Here is a 23,344-nt window from a genome sequence, read left to right as displayed (position 1 = left end):
CCAGATACACAACTATTGGGCACACGCTCAAAAGTCCCTGGTATGCTTATTAGTGGCTTCCCTCCCGGATTAAAAATGCATTCTTTTGTTCTTTTAAAGCAACATCATTTTAGTAGAATAAATGCGTTCATACCGGGTGCCGCAGAAACGCCTCCTATAAGGAAAATCACAACATTTCCATGGAGTGATTGATGACGAGAGGGGCGAAGCTTCGGAGAGTTTTATCGGTAAACTATAATCTGTTCTTTCGTCCTTCTATATAGTGAACATTCCAAGTACCGCCACCTAGTTGTATAAGATCTTGCATGTTTTCATCCTATACTCGTACTGCCGTCTTGTGAACAGTTGAGGCATAAACTCTTAAGAAACAGTGTGACGTTCTCTTCATTCAAGGAGGAACGGCAATGTCCCCAATGTTCATTTTAAATAGAAGAACGCTACTCCCGCTGCCACGGAGAAACATGTTCCTCCCTATGAAAATCAAGATGAATGACCCCAGGATTTGGGAAACGAGTAGGCTTAGCAAGTGCATCGATTTTCGACTGATAAAGAGTACGCGGCACTGAAAGTTACAAAAAAACGGTTCCGCTGAGCTTGATACCGAACGAAATGATTATAAAAACAGGTAGACGAACTTGTGGTGATGAAAACATCGCGATGACAACGACGGAGGAAGTAGGTTTCGTTCGGCCAGCGAGGCGGCATTCACTCTGAAAGACACGAATATTACAGAGTCCTCACCCGAAGAGTACATGCTAGGCTTGCTGTATTTAATTCTCGCAGATTCACATAGTGTAGCGACGTTATTCGTGCGTTTACGGGGCCGCAAGTCACGAGATGTGCCTCCAAACCGTAGACTCGATCGCAGCGAAACCATTCCGACTCAGTATGCAGTTTTGATAGATGGATGTTTAACGTTATATAAGTAGCTGGAGGTTCGAGAGCGTCACAGCCGTGAAGTAGGTGGTAGCTGGCGCCATCTGGTGGGGCTCAACTATACTAAAAACACTCCAAAGCATTTTGCCGAGGGTGAACATGGTTAAGTACGAATGCACGGGGTGATGCTACGAGGGGGATTAAAGTTAAAATCCGTTGGTATTCGCAAGTGAGTTAACGTTTTCTTGTGATCACACGAACTCCCCCGTGTGATCGATCGATCACATTGCGATTCCCAGGAACCATTAGACGCTCTCGGGAAATCTTGGTGAGTTTGCGCGTATATGTGAGAGTAAATTCGCATTATAATGATGTTTATGTCCGCGGTCCACTTCGTCCACTTGCGCTCGGCATCACGGGCCCTTCACCGCGCTGCCTTGTTTTCAATCGGCGCGACATCTTCAACGACGCGTGCAATGATTGCATTCGATAGCGTTGTACTCGTTGTTGGAGGTATCGCAGTCGAGGTTGATGCCTGCGATGGATCCATACCTATGACGACTTTCCCGCGTAGCCACGGAGCGGAGGGCGGAGCGCGCGCAATCACGTTGTGTAAGACGTCGCTGTGCTAAGACGTCGCTGTACGGCTCACTTGCGGAAAGTTGGCCACTCAGCGCACTAAAAAATAGTCACTGACACCGGCCGCCTAGTATAAGCTGATGCAATGCATATAGCTACACATGCACACAATGACACCGACTACGCATAGTGCGCATATAGAGTGGATTCAATGAACAATTGTGCAATCAAGCATTCTCCACAGCGGCACACACTTCGGCTTGTTTACTCACCTCCTACTACGAAAGCGCACGAGCTTATTTAGCAATCAATTTTGCCTTATCATAGTAGCAGAAGTTTCAAGTAAATTTTCGTACACTTTTTTTTCGTTTTGTAGCCATACCACAACTTGCGCACACGTGAACATGTTGTATCTGATGCTTAGACAAACGGAAGTTTATCAACGGTTGCACAATGATCAACGGAATAATTACTAGAGCTTATCAGGTTTTCGCGAAAACGATTACCCCAAGCCATGCATGGAATGCTAACGGCATTCCGAACGCTGCGCCATCTCTCGACCACTGCCAGAGTTATTTTTTTCTTAAAGCTTTCGAGCACGAAAACGCTTGCCGTGCGCTAGCCATTTCGGAGGTCACGTCTTTTTTTATTCTTCCACTTGTTACTCGGAGAGGGCACAGCATGCAGACCAGACTTTGTCTCCGTCGTGGTAGGCGTTCTGTGGTCGCGCCGACCTCGTTAAGCTGTTTCGTGTGAACGTTTGCTTATATTCTTTTTACGCGCTTACTACAAGAGTGAACCTTAGTCATGGATACAGTACACTGCTAGCCCTTAAATGACAATGTTTTCGATGCGGAACGAGCACATTCGGCAAGCACTCTCAAATTATGACAGGTAGATTGCCACTATCCCTCAAGAGGAAGGTATATAACAGCTGTATCTTGCCGGTACTTAGCTACGGAGCAGAAACCTGGAGACTTACAAAGAGGGTTCAGCTTAAATTGAGGACGACGCAGCGAGCAATGGAAAGAAAAATGGTAGGTGTAACCTTAAGAGACAAGAAGAGAGCAGAGTGGATTAGGGAACAAACGGGGGTTAAGGATATCATAGCTGAAATCAAGAAGAAGAAATGGACATGGGCAGGGCATGTAGCGCGTAGACAGGATAACCGCTGGTCATTAAGGGTAACTGACTGGATTCCCAGAGAAGGGAAGCGGGTTAGGGGGAGACAGAAGGTTAGGTGGGCAGATGAGATTAAGAAGTTTGCGGGTATAAATTGGAAGCAGCAAGCACAGGACCGGGTTAACTGGCGGAACATGGGAGAGGCCTTTGTCCTGCAGTGGACGTAGTCAGGCTGATGATGATGATGATGAACGACGATCATAGCAGTGTATAGGTAGGTTACAACGCGGGTCTTGCGAGAGAAATAAGCGATGACCTCGCATTCGATGGTAGTTTTTCGTGAGCGATGACAGTGGTTGTTGGCGTCGCGGCAGCTCTATTATTTGAGTGAAGGAACTAGCGGTACAGTGCGCAAATTTACTATAACGTTATAGCATGCTGTGCTTACATACTTTTCTGCTTGAGATGCCTCTCGCGATTTGCCTCGCGTGTTAACTTGCAGTCATGGTGCGTGCCACAAGTTCGTTGTTAGCGCTGTGGCTCCAGTGGTTACTATTACTCTGGATTTGCAATACTCTTGTCACAAAGGTGGGTGAGTGTTAGTACTTACCTGCTGTGCACAGCTGTTACTAGAAGTGCATTTTGTGTGGAGTTTCTCACGGCAAAGGAAAATTTAGAACGAGAAAGGCATACTTCACGCGTGCTTAATTCCGCCCTACCTTTCAGTGCAATTCAAAACGCATGCGATTGAGAATTTGGTTTAACTGAGGGAAGTCATTGGTTTACTTTTCACAAAAGTGTAGTTATGATGATGTTTAAAACGTTTGTGTTGGTTGTAACCCAGTCTGGCGAATAAACACTCGATTAAACTTCGCAGCCTGTTTCCCTTTGTGCTTTCACCTGCCATGGTAGCATAGCCTTAATGGGTGTTGTGTGACTATGCTGGAGGACGTAGACGCGACTTCCGGCCACAGCGGCCCTATTCGAATAGGGGTAAACTACAAAGAACATCCATCTGGCTGTAGCGGCACGTATAAGTCTATCAATTGTATATGATCATGCTTTCACGCATGAATCGTACAGTGATTTAAGGTTTCCTGAATGTTGAAAAACTAAGTGTGATGTTTTTTATGTGGCTTGTTAAATTCATGGGTGCTGTTGGTGCCGTGAGAAACTAAAAATGCGTGGGCTTACCCAGTATGTTGACACCGAAAAAATCCATTATGTGTGTACAGTCTAAAGTAGTCGATAAAGCAAGACTGCTTGGGAAGCAGGGCTCCTTGTTCTCGTGGCAAATTGGTAGTATAAAACAACAGGAGACACACACTGAAGCGTTTGGAGCATCTTGCGAGGGCCTGGCGATAAAATGAAGATAGGATTTTACTCTACACCAATAAAACAAAAAAATGTCACTCGTGCATTGCTTGCGTCAATCTAAGGTAAAAGTAATCCCTCGCAACTGGCCGTGGCTGGCTAGGCTCGGCATACGCATGCACGCGTCCGAGACCACCATGATTGAGATGAACACCGAAGAAGGAACGTTACTCCTTTGGTCCTTGCCGCGACAGGGCGCGAGGTGTAAAGCGCCCGAAAGGGAGGAAGTCGCTGAGCCGAAGGAGAAACGGAGCCCGTTTTTCCATTCTCGCTCCTTTTTTCAGAGTGTACAACCACATATGTCTAGGATGTACAGACCCACGCTTCAAGGAGCTCCTCCTCTCAAACTGTCAGGAACGTCGCTCTGGTTTCCACTGGCAGCGTGCTATGTGGAGGTCATGCCTCGTTCCACGTGTTGCGACCAGCCACCGTGGGAGAACGTTCTCCTCCATACCGCATAGTCAAGTGAAATATTCTCAGCTCCTCGAAGGATGCTGTGAGAGCTTTGCATGTTTACAAGGGACAGTTAGAGGCGCTCACCTACGTACAAAAGGGGAACGATAAAAATAGAGGTAGGACAGTGCGTTGGCGACTTGCGTTTCAGGCACATTTTCATTTTATTATCCTACAGTTGCCAGGGCGTAAATAAGATATGTGCTACGTGATGCTAAAGAGCACTCCCAAGCTTATGTGCACTGGAAGACCCCCAAAGGGTGGATGGTAGGACAAGCCCTACGGTAGCTCTACTGGTGGAGCATTGGATGAGCCATTCGAACAGTGCAGGTTCAGTCCCTCCAACTGAAAATTTATTATTTGTGGACTTCAATGACTTTGTTATTATGTCATATTTACAACAGTACAGCTAGACCAGAAAAATTGCATTATCTGACTTATTTTGTTTATTGCTGTTGAAAAAGTCCGTCAAACAAAAAACAAAAGCGTCCTTGGTTTATTCCTATTCTTTTATCACACGGTGTGCTTGCTACAGTACATACAACGCTTCTCAACCTAATACGAACACTTACCCACCACATAGTACAATGGCGAAGGTATGGATGATAACGGGCAATTTCGTCACACTCATTATGTTGAAATAACGAAGTACTACTGCATTTCTATTTATTAGGTGTGTGTGACTAATGAATTTTTATCACGAATTCAATTCGAACCGAATCGTGCCAAATAGTGACTAAAACAAGGAATCGTATAATAAATATACATATTGTCACGGGGTCGTGACGTGGCCGAAGACAGGAGACTTCTTGTTGGAATGTAACTGTTTATTTGGGCGAACCTGTGCCCGGTAAACAGAAAGTCTAATTACAGCAGCAGTCTCGCACAGATAGCAGTCTCAGACTGATAGCGGCGAACGGAGCGTCGGCCTTCGATCAACAACTGACAAGCGGCGAAGCGCGTCGGCATTTATACTCCCGCCGTCGAATGTTCTAGCGCTATCGCTGGCGGCGGCGTACGTTCCAGAACAATCTGTACCATTCGCACAGTGGGCGTGATCTTATCGAAATGATCTACTACAGTCCGGAACCCTCTCGAAAACTGCAGGCGCGGTTTGCGCTGAGAATCGTGTGGTGTTTTGGGACGATAACAAAAACTTGGGAAATGGAACGTGGCAATATACTGATTTCAAACGTGTACTGCCAATTACAAATAGTCAAATGAAAAAAAATCAGGGAAACTAGGACGTGGTCACTTGTTACCGTGAACTTTTACGGCGAGTTGTGTTTATTTTGTGGGCGTGCAAGTATATTGATGGAAGAGCCTCCAATCCAGTTAGTAGCACCACTCACGACCTTACTACGGGTAAAAGAGTGGGTATGATAGCAAGTGCACTTCATGGTTTCTTTTCCCTCCCCCTCCCCCCCAAAATAGAAAAAAAAACTATCTTTGGGTGTGCTTTCATACAGAGTTCGACTGCACGGACGAACTTTGGAAGTTTTTGAACTTGTGGTGTAGTAAGGCTGTGTCGAGTGCAAAGCGTGGACAAGTGTGTACATGCGAAGCCCATTACCGAGGTTGATCGGGTAAAATGCGGAACTTTTGGGGCTCTTCTTGCATACGCGTCAATAGTGGGCAAGAAATCGGTGGCTTCGTTTCAGAGGCAAAGTAGTAAAGTACTTAATATTTTTGTCGTTTTTTTTTTACTTGTGGAGCTGAGATATCGGTGACGAAAGTAAAAATGCGCTCACCTTCAATCCAGGATATCAGTGAAAAGTTTTACAGAAGACCTCCTGTAACGACGCTAGGGTCTGTTTTAGAGACCCTAACCTAAACAGATAGCATCACTAGGCTTTATTGCGGTTTATTAATACGTCATGTTGAGTAGTTCGAAACATCGAATACTAGTTATTCAAAAATCATATAAAATTATTCATGTTTCACTTCAATTTGAATTCCAAACTCGAATATTTGCACACACCTACTATTCATCGGACCAAATTTTAATTACTTTGAACACTTATCAGCTGTGAGAATCCTTTATTTTTAGACAGCGTTTTCGTGATGGCAACGCAGATAACTCACGGAATGAAAGCTAGGAGCTCCGCTAAGGTCGAAAGCTTTTGTTGGAGCCTGCCTGTCAAAGGAACTAGCAGGACAATGGCGCCAGGAAAATTCCATAACATTTGACCAATGATGTACACACATAGACATACCCGACTGGAAGTGATGGCTAGTGATGGCCAGCTTCAAAACCTTCTTGACGTGTTTGTAGCAAGCGTCGTTCGCACTCCTGCCTCTCAGAAACTAGGTTGGGTCTGTGAGCTCAAACAGCTGCCTGTAGAAGGTCCAGGCCACCAGGTATTGCAGCCCTTCCTTGCCAACGCGCGTGCTCTCTAAAAGTTTCACGATCATTGTGGCAAGATAAGGTCGATAGAAAATATTGTCGTCGACCATGTAGGTGTTATTGGTGTACTTGTAAAGAAAGGTGTCCCAGTCATCTGGTAAACATAGAGAAAGAAGGATGGCGGGAAGTTAGCCTTGACGCTGTGGTGTTTCACAAGTATATTTCAAATGAGGGCTCGCCATCTAGCGGGCATGACTGGAAACACCTCGTGTAGGGTCAACGGTAAAGCATTTTACAGCAGTGCTTAGAAATATGCTGCATCATTCGTCAATTGTCCACACCAGGACTCGTACAAGACTGAATAATAAACAATGTTTAGAAAATGTTGGCGCACACTAGAATGCTTGTATTCTCATTGTAAGACAGCAATCCTAAGCAAGTGACTGATGCTATTTTTTTTGCTATGAAACAGTTCGCCCTCGACTTCAATCCCGTCGTTGAGTATATCATTGAATTGTGCGTACGCCTTTCGTAATACGTTAGATTCCCCAAAAAGGCATGTAGTAATAAATTGTGTGAATAAATTTGGGACATACTTGATATGTGTTCATGTTTATTAAAGCGAATCGCTTTAGGTGCCGCACAGAAGTGGAAAACTGACAACTGGCCTAGGCGTAGCACGCCAGCGCCTTGGGCACTATCGCGTGCGTTGCATAAACCAACACCTCGTAATAGCGCGACCATCTCACAGCATCCTGACATCAGAGATCACAAACATCACGGCGTCAAATAGGATAAAAGCCTCAAAGTACATAAAATGACTGTATCATGTGGCTTTGTTATTCAACGAAACCTGGGCCAATCACAGAGGCAGTGGTAAACCAGATGAGGTTGCTTGAAAATTGTGTTGCCTCCGATCCAGGAGGGCTTGCAGACCATGTCAGAGACGGAAAGCTTTCGATACGAGACGAATCAGGATTGATACAATGCCCGAGGCAAAAACAAAACAGAAAAATGGCTGTAACTTTTGAGTCGTTTTAAACGCTGGAGACCCTGCAATTTATTTCTTCTAGTTCTTATTCATAATCAAATTAGCGCTACTTTTAAGTAAGTGGCGCATTTTATTTCGCGTTTAACGTAATACAGCGAAGTCTCGGGTACCAACACGTAGCACACGTTTTTTAAGCTTATTACGATCAGCGCACAACAAGACGAAAAAACACAAAATATTCACTACACAAGCGCTCTGTAAAGTCTGAATGTTTAATTGAAGAAACATGTCTTATTTATGCACGCATCAAGGCACAAAACACTTTGACTCCCCCACCAAGCACATAATCAAATATTCTGTAGATACGAAATCTCAGCATCTGTGACAGTGATTGAAAGTTGGCTCATGCATCTATCTCCTGCAACGCTTCAGCAATTTTATGCCTGCGCTAGTCTCTATGCCTAATCAACACAGTGGTTTTGTTCAAATGAGTTGCACAGCCGAATTGCCGGCAATAGAGGGCAAGTTGCGTGCATGGTGTACCTTTCGGAGAGCTAGCATGCTCCCTCAGACGGGCGTTGAGGCAACGTCCTGTCTGCCCAGTGTACCTGCACCCGCATTACAAAGGAGTGAAGTACAACACGCCACTAGCGCACTCAGTGAAACGGGTGCATTATTGAGCGACTTGTCGCTCACGTTCGTTGAAATAAATACCGACACGTTATTTCGGTCACGAATAACTATTTAATTATAAAGAAACAAAATGGCGACACAGACACACAATGAGTAAAAGAGTTCTCGACACCAAGGGCGACTTGCGACTGACCCTATCACCACGTCGTCTTCCCCGCTCTCCCTCTCCTCCAGTGGCCAAGCGTTGTCCCGTGCTCTCCTTTCTCTTCACCCGCAGCTGCCCCTCTGTGTCGGGTTACAACCAGCACAGCGCGTCCCGATCTCGCCCTCGAGGTTGTAAAACGGGCCGTTTCCCTGGGCTTGGGAACCACACACTAACTTTCTCCTGCTTCTGCTTCTTCCGAGAATTTTGTTCGCAACAGATTCCCCCCGAAATCACGCCGTCATTTGCCTTTAGCTATATTGTTCAACTGGGTGCACTAACTGAACGGGCCGTCGTAGCATCGTTCCCCCACACATTCGCACTCGACACCACCTAATCTTGCCGTCGTGGCCAGGAAATGTAGATTCTATAGCTTCCATCATCCACATCTGTCTTGGTACCCTTGAATCCCTCAGCATTCGCCGGCGTACAGCTGCCTTGGAGTCTTTCCTTTCAGCTGATAATTCCAGAGTTCTTTTAAGTATTCACTGGTCCATCTTTTCCCGAACTGTTTGAGTGGTTTACTTTGATGGGACAATATCTGTTTAAGGTTGGAATAGGAAAGGGCTGCAATCCTCTGTTGCTGTAGGTTAGGCGGCGACGTCAGCCGTCTTCCTGTCGAAAATAAGGCCGGACATGCAGAATGACTTGGGTTCGTTGGGTTCCGTATAAACGTGTGTTAGAGGGCACGAGTTCAACATGCATGGCCTACACTTCACAGCGTTATGCTTAGCTCTTAGAATCTCAGGCTGCTTGTTCTCAGCGTTTTTCTCATAGCCTGTTTAGTTAGCCCACCCAAGCGCTCATAAACTCCGACCCACCACGGTGCTCGCTCCTCAATGAATTTTCATTGTATGCGTGAGTTGGCGACGAAATTTTTCACCTCTTCGTTTCTAATAACTGTCCACAGTGCGGCGAGATCTCTGCTCGTTTTCTTGAATGTGAGCGCCTTGTCACTATAAATACTGCTTAGTAGCCATCGTCAAGATGTGAATCAGCGGAATGCAAGCAAGAAAGACGCCGCTGACATGGCATTCACCAACTCGAGGTGTATTGCCCGGGGGACAACGCATGTGAAAAGTGCAATGCACAATTCGTTGTCGTTGCCCCCTTGACGAGAAGAGGGCCAGCAAAGTCTACACCGGTCCCTTCAAAAAGAGAGGCCTGGGTAATGTAATCTGTTGGAGCAGGAGCAGTAACTTGGCCTGCCGGCCTTGAATGAAAGCGCTGGCACGTTACGCACGCCTTAAAGGCTCTCTTTATCGTCCGTCTCGCCCCGATCACCCAGAATTGCTCTCTCAGCTGCGTCAGTATGTCCCGTTCGCCTCCGTGCAATACCTGTTGGTGACACTGTAAGGTAAAAAGTTCGGCGAAGTTGCTCTTCTTATGTAATACAGCAGGTTGCTTCTCATTGTAATCAACTTGGCTACGCTGCAGCCTTCCGTCAACTCTAAAAATTTCTTCACTGTCCATCATCAGCGAAACAGTCCTCAAAGGTGAGTAAGGTGGAATTCTTGTTGCGTTATCGACGCACGCAATTTCTCTTGGAAAAAAACTCTCTATGTTAATGGCGTATTCAATACTTCTCTGCTTTATTCAGCTGCTCTGATGTGAGGGATCCGAGCTCTTTACTTCAGCAGTGTGTTTTTTGATGAATCGATAAATCCACGCTATACTCTGATTACCGTTGATAGTTTACCGTATTCTTTAAGGTCACGTATGAATTATTTAGCGGGTGGCGATGTTGTAGCCGGCACAGCACTTGATTCTTTTCATTGCTCGAGCTCGGCTTCGTCGAATGTTGCCTCGGAAACCCCTCGAAGCCAATCCACCTCTGCTGGGCAAAACCATGGCACTCCGTTTCATCAGAGCCCATTCGTGGCCAACCGCGCAGTGGGTACCTCTCGTGTGAAAAGATCCGCTGGATTTTCTATTCCGCCACTATGCTTCCACGATAACCCATCTGTGAGATTTTGAATTTCAGTGACGCGGATGTGCATGAACAGCTGCCAGAGCTTGGCATTTCCGAGAATCCAATAGAGCGTGATTGTTAAACCCGTCCACAGGCAGACGTTCGGGGGCCTCTCTTTGAGGGTATCCAAAATGTAGTGGCATAATCGAGCTGCAAGCAAACATGCAATTAGCTCCAATCTCGCGAGGGTAATTTTTTGACCGGCGCAATTCTTGATTTACTCATCCGAATTGTCAAATTTGTCCCGTTGTCGCCCTTCATAGTGAAGTAGGTGACCGCTCCGTACGCCAATTGGCTTCCATCAGCTAAAATGTTAAAGCAGGTCGTCATACCTCCGTTCGTTTGTGACCCGTAATATCGGGGCACTTGAACATCATGAAGATGTTGAAGTCCCTCTAACCACTCTGTCGAGGCTGTAGTGATGTTTCCAGGTAGAGCGTCGTCGCAGTCGATGTTTCTGTGCCACAAATCTTGAAAGAGGATCTTGGCGCATTCAGTAAAGGGAGACAGCCACCCCAGTGGCTCATATATCCGCGCCGTTGTTTCAACCATGGACCCTTTTGCAGGGCGTTCGAGATCTTGAATGCTGTCCGTGCACGCAGAGAACGTTAACTTGTCAGCACATGGATCCCACGATAGTCACAAAACCTCCCCACCACAACACTCCCGACCAATAACCAAGATGTGCGGCGCCACGGGAGTTCCTCTAGAATTGCTGACGGAGCGTTTCGCTGTTAGATGACCGCGAAACCTGTTAGATGACGCTGTTAGATGACCGTGTGACGGCGAAAGTTCAGAAGCAAACCGGCTAAATCAGCGGTCAAGTTCGGTCCGCTTTTCAAGTTATCGTTCAATGACTTGACTGAGTTACCTGCGCAGAGGCATCAAAAACCACTCGGAGCTTGTGAGAGTCGTGCATCACAGCCTGCATCTTGCTTCTCTACATGCTGCAGCTTTTAGTGCGAAGCTCTTTATAGCGGCACCCGTTCGTTCTCGTAGCCGTTGTAGCGTGTAACAAGTATAGCATTTTGACCTCCAAGGTGGTGCCGATGAGAGATTTCTTCTGTGCGTTGTTTAACAATAAAAGATAGTGCTCAATGTACATGCCAATGGCTGCTAATGAGGAATTAGAGACAGGAGCATTCGGCTTTTTGGTAACGCGCACGCTGCAATCCCCATTAGCAGCCATTGGCATGTACAATGAGCACTATCTGACAAGAAAGGGTTGCTATGTTATACTCGCTGGGTGTAACCTCCTTAGTTTTCGAAAGGTTTAGCAAGCGTTGAGCCGCAGTGTGATGAATACAATGAACTAGTATATACCATGAACTCGAGATGGGTAAAGGTGAGAAGTAGACACGAAGCGCGAACCGTGAGAATGTAAAAGCCAAATTCTCCTGCCTCTCATTTCCCATTAGCAGCCATTGGCATGTACAATGAGCACTATCTGACAGGAAAAGGTTGCTACGTTTTACTCGCTGGGTGTAACCTCCTTAGTTTTAGAAATGTTTAGTGAGCGTTAAGCCGCAGTGTCATGAATACAATGAACTAGTATATACCATGAACTCGCTATGGTTAAAGGTGAGAAGTAGACACGAAGCGCAAGCCGTAAGAAAGTAAAAGCCGAATTCTGTCTCTCATTTCCCATTAGCAGCCATTTGCATGTACATTGAGGACTATCTGACAGGAAAATGCTGCTACGTTATACTCGCTGGGCGTGACCTCCTTGGTTTTAGAAAGGTTTAGCGAGCGTTGGGCCGCAGTGCCATGAATACAGTGAACTAGTATTTACCATGAACTCGCCGTGGTTAAAGATGGGAAGTAGACCCGAAGCGCAAGACGCAATAAAGTGTGCGTGTGCCACCTCTTGTTCAGTCCTTGGAAGGTCCGCTGGATGGCGGTGCTTCCATATGGGAAATATATGATGAAAAGATGCGAGATGGTGGTAATTGGAGTGTTGAATAGATGGACGAACGGACACACAGACAGATGCATGGATGGAGGCATAAACGGACGCAGGGGCAGATGCATGGACGAACGCAGGGACGAACGCACGAACAGACGCACGCATGGACGGACGGAAGCAAAAACGAATGGACGGACGAATGCTTCGCCCCACTTTCCATCATTCACTTCGTGCATATGCTGCTATTTTTTTAATACGTTGGGTCACACATCGTGCTGGCATGCCTTTTCTCTCCCTTCACATATCTTACGTTAGATCGGAATTTTCTCGCCGAATGGCCTTTTTTAATGCACCTGATGCACTTCCCGTCAGATTGTAAACAGGTTCTTATTTTCTGCTATCGTTTTCTTTTCGCCACAGTCTTGCGTGTTGTAGCTTGTAGCGTTACAAAAGAAGCACTCGTCCTGAGTAGTGCTTTGGTGCAGCATTGCAGCAGATTGAGCCTGTTTTCCTTTCTTTTCGAGCCGTGAGGGCGCTTCTCTGGCACTGTAACTCGACGTCTGCTTAACGTCCATGGTCTGTAGCGCAACAAGATTTTCACGGCTTTCGACCTAAACTCAGAGGAAAAATAGGAGCCTTGAGAAGGTGTTAAAAGTAGTTCTGTCTACCTCCTCCGTCGTTATCGACGAACCGACGGTGTTGGCCTGCTGATCGTCGATGGGGCCACCAGTTTTTATTAAGCACTTACCGCTGAACTCAAGCTGAATTTCTTTCGACACCGCTCGTTGCACGACGGGGAGTAGCATGGAGCTAAAACCGTCGAGCTTTTGGCCGAGCGTCTCGAGTCCCCTGATGTGCGCTGACACAATGTCTTAGAGACGTCGAAGTCCACGCACGCCGTTCGAAGTGCACAGGTGTGATGCCGATGAGCTTCTTCATTTGCTCCTGAATTAGGAGCTCTTCGTTTTCGAAGAGTTTCTTTACCAGCTGCTTCGCGTCGGTGTACACCAGGACGTTGGAGGTAGACCGGTAAGCGCAGCAGCAGCTTCACCAGTGAAAGATGCCCTCAGGTAATGAAAATTATCCTGAGTGCAAAGCTGATCGTTGTTGTCCAATAGTTGTTCCAACAACTCCCAGAGGGGCTGCCACTCATGCCGCCGCCCACTGAATTTTACAAGCTCAAGCCTTGGCACTTTAACGTTCATTTTTTGTGACATCGTTTCGGTTAGGTCACCTTTGATTGGTTGAGCTGGTCGAGCTGGAGACGCTTGCTTTGAGTCGCCGTTCAATCGGTGCTCCGGCCATGCCAAACATTGCAGTATACAGTCGTTATACTCAATCACTTACGCATACTCTTCCTCCAGGTCATCTTCGAAAATCAGGTTCTCTATCTAATTGCAGACAGCGTCGGAATTTGTCCGTGTCGATGTCAAACGGGTATGCAGCATTCCTGCTTCGTTAGGTGTGGTGCTAATTTGTCTGCCCTGTTCACATTTGTTAATGAGACGTGTGGCTTGTGCTCGGAGGATCATGCTTTTCTTGTGCCCACGTTCCATGTTCACTGAATAGTTTGTTGATAAGCTCGTCGGAAGGGCGGCATCAGACAATTACAGGGACGTTCTGGCGAGGAGTCGTTGAGGTGTAAAGTACACTGTATTGTCGGCGGCAGGAGGAGTCCCGGGTTTCAGCACCAGAAAGTTTGTCGTTCGTGTGGGTTAAAATAAATACCGATGCGTTGTTTCAGTAACGATCAACTACTTAATTATGAACAAACAAAATTGCTACGAAAACACACAATGAGTGAAAGAGTTCTTCTCAACACGGAGGGTGGTTTGCTACTGACTCCGTCACCGCATCGTCTTCTCCACTCTTCGTCTCCTCCGGTGGCCAAGCGTTGTCCCATGCTCTCCTTCGTGACACCCGTAGCTGCCCCTCAGTTCAAGTTATACCCAGCTCAGCGCGTGCCGATCTCACCCTCGAGGCTGTAAACGGGCCGATTTCCTGGGCTTGGGGTCCACATAGAAACTTTCTCCTGCTTCTGCTTCTTCCGATAACTTCGTTCGCAACACAACCTTCAGCGCTGACAGTGGCCTGCGCCTTCTGCTTTCTTTTGTCTAGCCTCGCGCAGAAGCTGCCTAGCATCTTGCTAGCACAAAAGACAACATTTATGTTATAATTACTGGCCGTCCTTGTCATACGGTGCAACATGGCGCCCATGTATGGGACAACGACGAACGTTTTTCGCCGATCTGAAGCCACACCTGAAGCGTCAAGAACCTCTTTTTGTTCCCTCTTCAGGTTATGCAAGAGCCATTGTAATGTGGAAGCAAGGACCAAGCACGGGAAGCAAGGCGCTTCCAATCTGAACACCTGCCGTAAAAATCTGTCACCTACATTGTGAGGATTGGACTTCTTTGAAGTCGAACTAACACAAGACGAGGCCAAACGATTCTTAACAATTTTCTAATGAGGAGAGTGATAGCGTAAAAATGGTCTTGCTGAACGGAGGGAAAAGACCAGCAAAAACATTGTCCGTCTAGAACTGTAATGAAGGATAAAAATATTGCAAGACATTGTGTCCTGGGACTTCACAGGTAAAGCACAAACATCCGACCCTTTGCTTAAGAATTCTTAGAAACAGGAACATAGACTCTATAAAGTTGGCGGGTCGACAAACACCAATAGTCGACGTATCTGGAAACATGCATTACGATACCCTTAAAATATTGCTCAAATGTTCAACCCACTTTAGCAAAAAATATACTCCATCGTAGTGTGCTACCCTTGACTCGATACAGATACTATAGTTTTGTGCGGACAGATTCTGCCCAAACGAAACAACTGTGGAGTATTGTTTTATATTAGTATAAGATTATTTTTGAAACACCTTTTCATCATTGTCAGCGACAATAGTTTCTTTCACACAGCCTATGCGACACCGTAGGCAAAAAAAAAACAGGCCTTTCATGTCTAGGCTGAACGCCGTACAACTTGAAACGTTATGGTTAACCAAAACTTCTACAGTTTTATCTTAACTGTGATTAGGCTTAGTTTTTTTTACGCGTTAAGATATTGTGTGCTGTCATTCAACGTGGCTCCCACGTAGTTATTTTGATAACAAGAAATTTATGAAGAACAAATAACACTTGTTCCAGCTTTTCGATTGTGCGCGTCAATTATTGTACCTGCAGTATCGCTGTGTTCAAGCGTCGCACCCATGCAAACTAATCTGCTGAACATATAAGCCACCACAGCACTGTATCAAAAACTATATATATATATATATATATATATATATATATATATATATATATATATATATATATATATATATATATATATATATATATATATATATATATATATATATATATAAATAAATAAATAAATAAATAAATAATTATATATATATATATATGTATATATATATATATATATATATATATATATATATATATATATATATATATATGTGTGTGTGTGTGTGTGTGTGTGTGTGTGTGTGTGTGTGTGTGTGTGTGTGTGTGTGTGTGTGTTTAAAGCTAGAGACGCCAGTTGAAAATGAAAGAAAAGTTTCGTACCTTTTGAAACGTATGGAGACGTGCGCTTGCTTAGCTCAAAAACGAATTCCGTTGTTTGTTCGCTGGTGTATGTCGCTCGTGATATGTCGTCGACTGCGTAAAGAAAGATGACTTCTGAGAACTGAGGTGCGAGTTGCGCTCTATTTTTGCAGCTTTCATGCCAGCGAAAGAAGGCACCGAAAACGAATAATGAAAAAAGCTACGACAACTCTAGTACATGTGATTTTTTATGAGGTTTGCTCCAAGCTGCGACAACCATTTGGTCGGGGTCAGTTACGTATCTCTGTCTGGTATAGCACTGCGCGCTCAGCAGGACCGACTCCATACCCACGCGAGGGCGTTCGACGATTTCACAAAACCTGCGGTGTACCTTGCACGAGAGCTACAAAGCAGAGTAATTATTGCTCTTTCACTATGAAGATTGTGGTAAATCGACATGCACACATTTTGAAATATGCTGTAATGCGATTAGCAGAAGTTCTTTGTGCTTGGTTCTACTTCTTGACTCTTCTTGTGTCCAGGCAGCGCCTGCTTCACGATCACGAGCAAACGGATATTTACAGGCCACTGTGGCACCGATACTTCAATTTGCAGCTCATGCACAACAGCCGTTTGCCTTAATGTGTAGTGCACCGATTCGTGGAGCCTGTAGTTTTCCACTGGCAAATGCGAATTGACCAGGCACAGCATGCCTGGAAACTGAACACTATACAGTTTTATTTAGATTGAAGTTCTTAACATTTACCACTTTGTGTTGAAAAGATTTCAGGTGTACTTTTACAGTGACCGCTTGTGTGGTGCCAACTTTATCTAACAGTGCAAATGACGCTTTAAAAAGACTTGCTGCAGCGGCTTCATCCCCTATGCCTCATGCTGAAGTGTGTTTCAAGACACAGTTGCCGTCTCATAACAATATTCGGTGCTCTATGTATTGGTATGTGCTAGATTTCAAAACAATTAGTAAGCAGATGTTAGCGACTAAGTAAAACGTTTGTTTTGCCCCTTCTGGTAAAGCAAGTGAAAAAATCAGAAAATTATGCAATAGAAATAGCACGTGTTAAAGGAAGCCATGTTAACAACGATTCTGTATAGAATTCTGATTTCCGCTTTCTTTTGAGCGTCTTCCACTGTGTTTTTATTTGGTCGGTGTACTTCATTTCCTCCATCAAGTTTCCTTCATCAATTACAATGCGATCACATAGGAAGGGCCATGCAATATCTTTCTTGAAGGATTGTACACACGCTTCGCTCTAATTATCGCCCTTTGAAATAAAATAGAATATCTCACGTTGGTTTTCGTATCCACGTAGCTTCGAAGCGAGGTCATAGGCAGAATACGAAGTTGCACCAAACTCTGCCAAAAATAGTACGTAGTCATTCAAGCCGTGATTCTCGGATCGCCACATTGACTGTTGTTTGCTGTAGTCCATCTAATAATGCACAGGAAATAGTCAATGTTTTACGTAATATACTTTAATGCTAACGGCAATTATGTAAGCTCTGTAGGGTAAGCCACTAGCCGTGCCTTGCACTACACAAACTCACGGAGTCCCTATGAATAAAAATACTGGGCCGTTAAACTCTGTAGCTGTGGAGGACATATGAAGGTGTCCAGAAATTTGAGGCACACTTAGCAGACACGTAATTTGGATTGTAGCGGAACACTATGAAACTCATTTCCAAACATCTGTCTAGAAAATTCATTTTCAATTGATTGCACCACTCCTTAATTTGTTTAATTTTAAGCAGTGTTGCCCTACTTGTGCGTTTTCGCCAGAATCTCTCTTCGCAACATTATCCATTAGTTTCACGTATGTGCATGCTGCTTCGTGAAGACTCCCCTTCTTGTTGGCGGCTTCACATTAAGTGTATCAGTGTTTAACGGTGAGGCTTCCCACTTTATATTGACATGTGTTTTCGTTGACATACAGGAGGAGGACACGTTGCTGTATACCTCTGTACTGATTCGCTGTAGCGAATGATATACGTGCTTGGAGCCATAGTATAAATAAGGAATCATGCGTGGAATTCAAGAGTATTGACAGAAAGTCACTCATATTCTTGAAATTGCTGCGTAATGAGGTCTTGTACAATAGCCATGCCGGTGCAAGAGTGATGCTAACCGTCGTATTAATGCATGACAGAAGCGTGAATACTCCATATGCGTGACGCCCCGTGATATGTATAGTGAGTGGCTTGCCGAGAACTGCCAGTTCACTTCAGAGGGTGCAGCGAGAGTTATAACTATCATCGTTGTCTTCATTATTATTGTTGGCATTGTAGTGGAGTATAAGTACCAATGTGTATGAGTTTTTGGAAAAAACCGAATGGCCCCGCGTTCTGCTTGCGCGAGAACCTGTGCCGCCTATGCCAGTCTTGCCGTACGGTTCTTTTCCGTTGTGACCTCGTCGCGGATTCTCCGGTTCAACAAAGCTAATCTTATTTGGTGGAGGCGCAGGGTAGGGAGGTGACTGGGTCAGTCATCTTGTGCGATTTTCACTCAGCCAAATTACAAGGGCAGAGCTCCAAGATCGCAGTAATCTCCACAAAGTACATTGAGGTTCAATAAACGTCATCGCTACATAAACAAAGGCATTCGCATCTTTGGACATAATTCACTGGGTTGTCGTGGGCGAAGTACATTGCACGATTGTTTCAATATAGGGGCAAGTAAAATCTAAAGATTTGAGTCTTCTTAAACTCAGAGGCAAGAGCTCTTGCAAGTTTCTTGCCAAAGCATTGTACCCTTGCTGGTGTGAACCTAACGTCACTGTTGAGTGCATAAAAATTAGGGCTCTGGTTTCTAGCAGTGATACAAGAATAGTGTGCGTCTGTAGGCGAGTTGCAGTTCTCTAGAGTTGCCAAGTTCCAGTGCAACAAACTTGAGTTGTTAAAAAATGGTAACACTAAACACTTTCGTAATGACGGAGGGCTGCCGAGTAAGCTGGAGTTCTGAAATGATTGCTAGACTGAATATAACTCACTTGAAATGCCTCCGTCTGCACCTCACGAATAATTGATCTCTCATACCAGTCACCGAGCAATGGTTGCTATGTTCAAGAGTTTCAAGTTTATATAACTACCGTGACAAATTCCTCTTGCTCAGCATTCTCAGCTCACAAATAGCACGTGCATCGAACACACATCAACCATACATCTGGCAAACGCTTGACATAGAACGAGCAACATCATCGGGTACGTACGTCCACTTTTCAAGGTGAGATGTTCATTGCGGTTCATCAGGATGAACGGAGTGTAAAGAAGTTGCCGTGGTATTCAATGTAAGCCTACGATTGACAGCTGCTGAACATTATATCTTATTTATTTATTCTGTCCATTGTTTGGTCATCTCGGTATTAATCCTAGGTGCCTAAATTATCTCTATCACCTACTCCCTTTCAGATTTTCTTTGCTGCTTGGCTTTCGTTTTATTTTTAACTTATCAAAATCCCTACTCTCAGGTTACTTTGTAGTACACCACCGGGAACAAATAACTTGGGTGTTTGGCATATTAAAATATCGAACGGGCTGCTAAATGTCAAAAAGTGAAAGTTCAAAAGTACCTGAAAATGACGAAGAAGGCAACCTATTACTTAATCCCCATACTGCTTCACAAGTTGCCAATTTCGAGCGTAATAGCCTTCATCAGACACCCCGGATGAAGCGGACATCCGGTACGACGTTTTCGTTCGGAGGAACAGTTGACTTCTACATCAAGTGATTGACCTTCGTCACAATTTCTAATCTTTTACATGTAAAATATCACAGCGAACGATCTAGACATCTGTGCAGCATGTTATGCAATAAAAATTGTTGCTCACCTCCTTCAGTCTCTTTCCGAGCACAAAAGCCCTGCCGTAAAAGGTAAGCGAGATCACAGCCTCGACGCCAAGGTCAAGAGAACCACGCACCATCATCTCAACTGGATTTACAGTAGCGAGTGTGTGCCTGTCAAGTAAGTCCAGCTTCAAGGATCTCATCCAGTTCACGAGATCCGACGTCTGTGATAAAAGAGTACAAATTGTTACCGAGTGAAACACTTTGTTAACAAAATAATTTTCACACAATGGCGAGCGCTTTCACAGCAAAATAATATAGCTTGCAGAAACTCGGAAAGATTCGAAGAATGAGTAGCATCGCTCTTCTATTGGAAGTGTTAGTTCAAGCAACAGAAAACGTGTGTTCGATATTTAACAAGATATATATTTTTGGGAGATGCAATACCTCAGCTAGAAGAGATAACACACAGGAGCCTAGGGGGGTGAAACACCAAAATGAAACACTCAATATCATCCGTAATTCTTTCTTCAGGAAATGCCCCTTGCATGGTGAAGCATATGATTAGTCAACATTATAGACATTGCATATATAAATAGCCCCAATATACATACACCAAAGTATGGTTAGCAAAGTCAGAAAAAACTTGTTCCTCTACCTGTTTCATATGAATACGCTATAACGGCAAAGATAAGCGCGACTTTATAGATTTATGCACCGTTCCACGCATCATGTTCATGTGCACATAATACAGGTGCCGCACTGTAAAGGTTAGAGATGCATCTGAGAAGCAGTTTTGTGCTTAACTGCTTCACTTTTCAAACTAATACATGAAGGTGCACTGTGTTTTACAAATAAGCAAGCTCTATTTTACGGCACCGGACACGATGGTCCACATCACTTGGTGGAGGATCGTTTTTGGTTTCTGTTGTTTAGTTTGCAGCTGGTCGTGACGAGAGATAGGTGGTGACAAAGAGCAAGAACAGCCATGTGTTAATCAGCACGCGTCTTAAAGCGAAATTCAGTCCTTTAAGTTTTTTTTTCAAACGCGTCGCTGACGTACACCGTGACTGCGAGTGAGAGCGTGGACCCGTGGTGGCATTCATGGCGGCCGCAGTAATACCTCTGTCACACGTGGCAACTTAAGTACTTTTTGAGCGAGTGTACTTCCGCTCGCGAAGTGTCATTTTGATGGTTCGCTGCTACACGAGAAAGCGAAGTGTACTTAGGCAATGACGGCAGTGGTGATTAAGGAATTTGTAGCACAACGTATATTTGTTATTTTTGTGCCTGTGTCACATCTTCGGACGACGTTGTCTTTGTGAAATAGCACCTGGGGCACATGCCAGCCTAAATGATTAGAGAACAGCTCACCTGCATATGTGCAGGTGTACCTGGACGTAAACAACGTGACGGACGCAACCATTACTGTGTGCTGCCGCATTCTCCTAGCGGACGTGGCCGCAAACACCCGATAGTGAAAGTAGCGAGGTTACTGTGTTATTTTGTGACTTGTTTTACACATAACAATAAGTCTCATAACAAAAACAATGATTTAAATATATTATGAGCACCGCTTTAGGCAACAGCGTCTTTTTGTACAAGCCACTGGTACCGAAGCTTCACACTTCATCGCAGCAGTCGCAGTGAAGTGATGTTGGGTAACGCACTTGCCGGCAAGTGTACTTTGCAGCGAGTGACACTAAACTTGCTCGTGTGACAGCGTGCAAGTGACAATCACGGCTAGGTGTACTCCTTCAAAGTGCACTTAAGATGCTACGTGGGATCGCGCTTCTAGTGTGGAGCCAAGAATAGACCAAGTGCCGCACTGCAAATACACACTACCAAGCTCTATGTAGACGGCCATTGGCGCTTTACTCGGTGGTTATGTCAAGGTTAACTGTGTTTGTAACTGCGGAGGGAACAAGGAGCATTTTTAGCTGAGTTTGAGAGTTATTTGTGAATTCCGGGCCGCTTTATATTTCGTTTCGGCGTTCTTAGGAGCCTCTCACGCCAATCAGCAGCGTTTACTGATGGTTCTGAAAAAGCGTTTTTGGGCCCCTTTAACAATACTAAAACAAACAACAAAACGCTTCGGCAGTGCGTATCATGGCGTTTTGTGAATATGTTGGTCCCATTACTCTATTATGGACACCTGAAAGGCTTTTCAAATATGTAATCCCGAAACTAAGTCACCGAGGGCACCCAGCCTAGCTCATAGAGTCCCTATTATTACTACAGGAAACGTTTTCTTGTTCCCAACGAAAAGATGTGGTGCTGTCGAAACAGGCTATTTGGAAGAACTTGCAGCTATAGCTTCAATGCCAACCATAGCAGACCGTAGGTATAGTGCTCGGCAGCTGGTCGAAAGGTGGTGACCTTGATCCCGGCCGCACCGCTCGCATTTAGGCGGAGGCAAAAGGGCCCGCGTAAAGTATGATGTCGGAGCATGTTAGAGACCACCAGATGGTTGAAATTTTCAGAGCCTTCCAACATCGCATCACTGATTGCCATGTCCTTGTTTTGGGACGTGAATGAGACCTTAATATCATTAGTGTTGAAGAAGCCTACTGCCTCATATAATGGAGGTATTTTATCTTTCTTTTTCTACGACAACAGGTATCATAGCAGATGTCATCCTAAATTAACTAGAACAATCAACCAAGTTCCGGTAGTGCTCGTTATCTTTACGTTACTTTCGCTTGATTTTCCTAGTGCTGAATTCACGAGATCTTATTCCCAGGCATACAGTGGAACTTAAATAATATGATCGTGGCTTGCACAATTTTTTAGGTTATACAAATTTTTATGTGGTCCTGGCCAAGACCAATTAACCCGCGATGTAAAAGAGAACGATTCTTTATTGCTTCTCATCAATCGCTTCTCATCCCACCACGTTTGATTCGAAATAACGCTACCGCGCAGGTTCGAACCTATACTGTTCACATGCGGCGCTAAGCACGCTCACACCCCCGTCTCAATATCGTCCCGTGCACAAGTTTCTTGGTAGCCCTTCGCGTGCCTCCCTGCTGAGATTACATTTGCCGTTGGAGTTGCCGTTTCTTAAGACTGAAGCTCTTTAGCCCGTGGGTCGTTTCCTTTTCTGTAGTAGTAGTTGTGGCGTAGTAGCAGTAGTAGCAGTAGTAAAATTAGTAGTTGTGGTTGTATAGTATCAGTATGTAGCCATCTATGGCTTACGAATCACTAAATAGACCACGTTGTTTGCATATCTACTAGTAAATATTTTCTCTAGATTGCGTTAGGGGTTTTCCTATAGTTCACGGACAAACAGATGAACGGACGGACGGACGGACATACAGACAGACATACTAACAGACATACAGACAGACAAACAGACAGACAGACTCTTCGCCCACTCATCATCATTCACTTCGCAGTTGTGCTGCGATTTTTTTATTTCTGATGCGTTGATGCATGCATAAAATTTTAATAAATAACTGTAGTGCTGTGATCTAGCTCTGGCTCTGGTGCTGTGATAGTTCACCGGCCTTGGAATAATGAGTAGGTATG

The 23,344-nt window shown here is 44.9% G+C and overlaps 1 long non-coding RNA gene across 1 annotated transcript; it reads right to left on the bottom strand.

Annotated features, from left to right (window-relative positions):
• Positions 1–6,863: 6,863 nt before the first annotated feature.
• On the bottom strand, positions 6,864–17,452 carry LOC142803312 (uncharacterized). Its single transcript, XR_012894050.1, has 3 exons — positions 17,325–17,452; positions 16,037–16,129; positions 6,864–6,905 (listed from the first exon to the last, which is right to left on the bottom strand). It is a non-coding gene; the product is annotated as an uncharacterized LOC142803312 (long non-coding RNA).
• Between the last annotated feature and the right edge of the window lie 5,892 nt (positions 17,453–23,344).

Source organism: Rhipicephalus microplus, chromosome 3, assembly GCF_043290135.1.
Source record: "Rhipicephalus microplus isolate Deutch F79 chromosome 3, USDA_Rmic, whole genome shotgun sequence".
NCBI lineage: Eukaryota > Metazoa > Arthropoda > Arachnida > Ixodida > Ixodidae > Rhipicephalus > Rhipicephalus microplus.
This window is presented reverse-complemented; position numbering and strand designations above follow the sequence as displayed.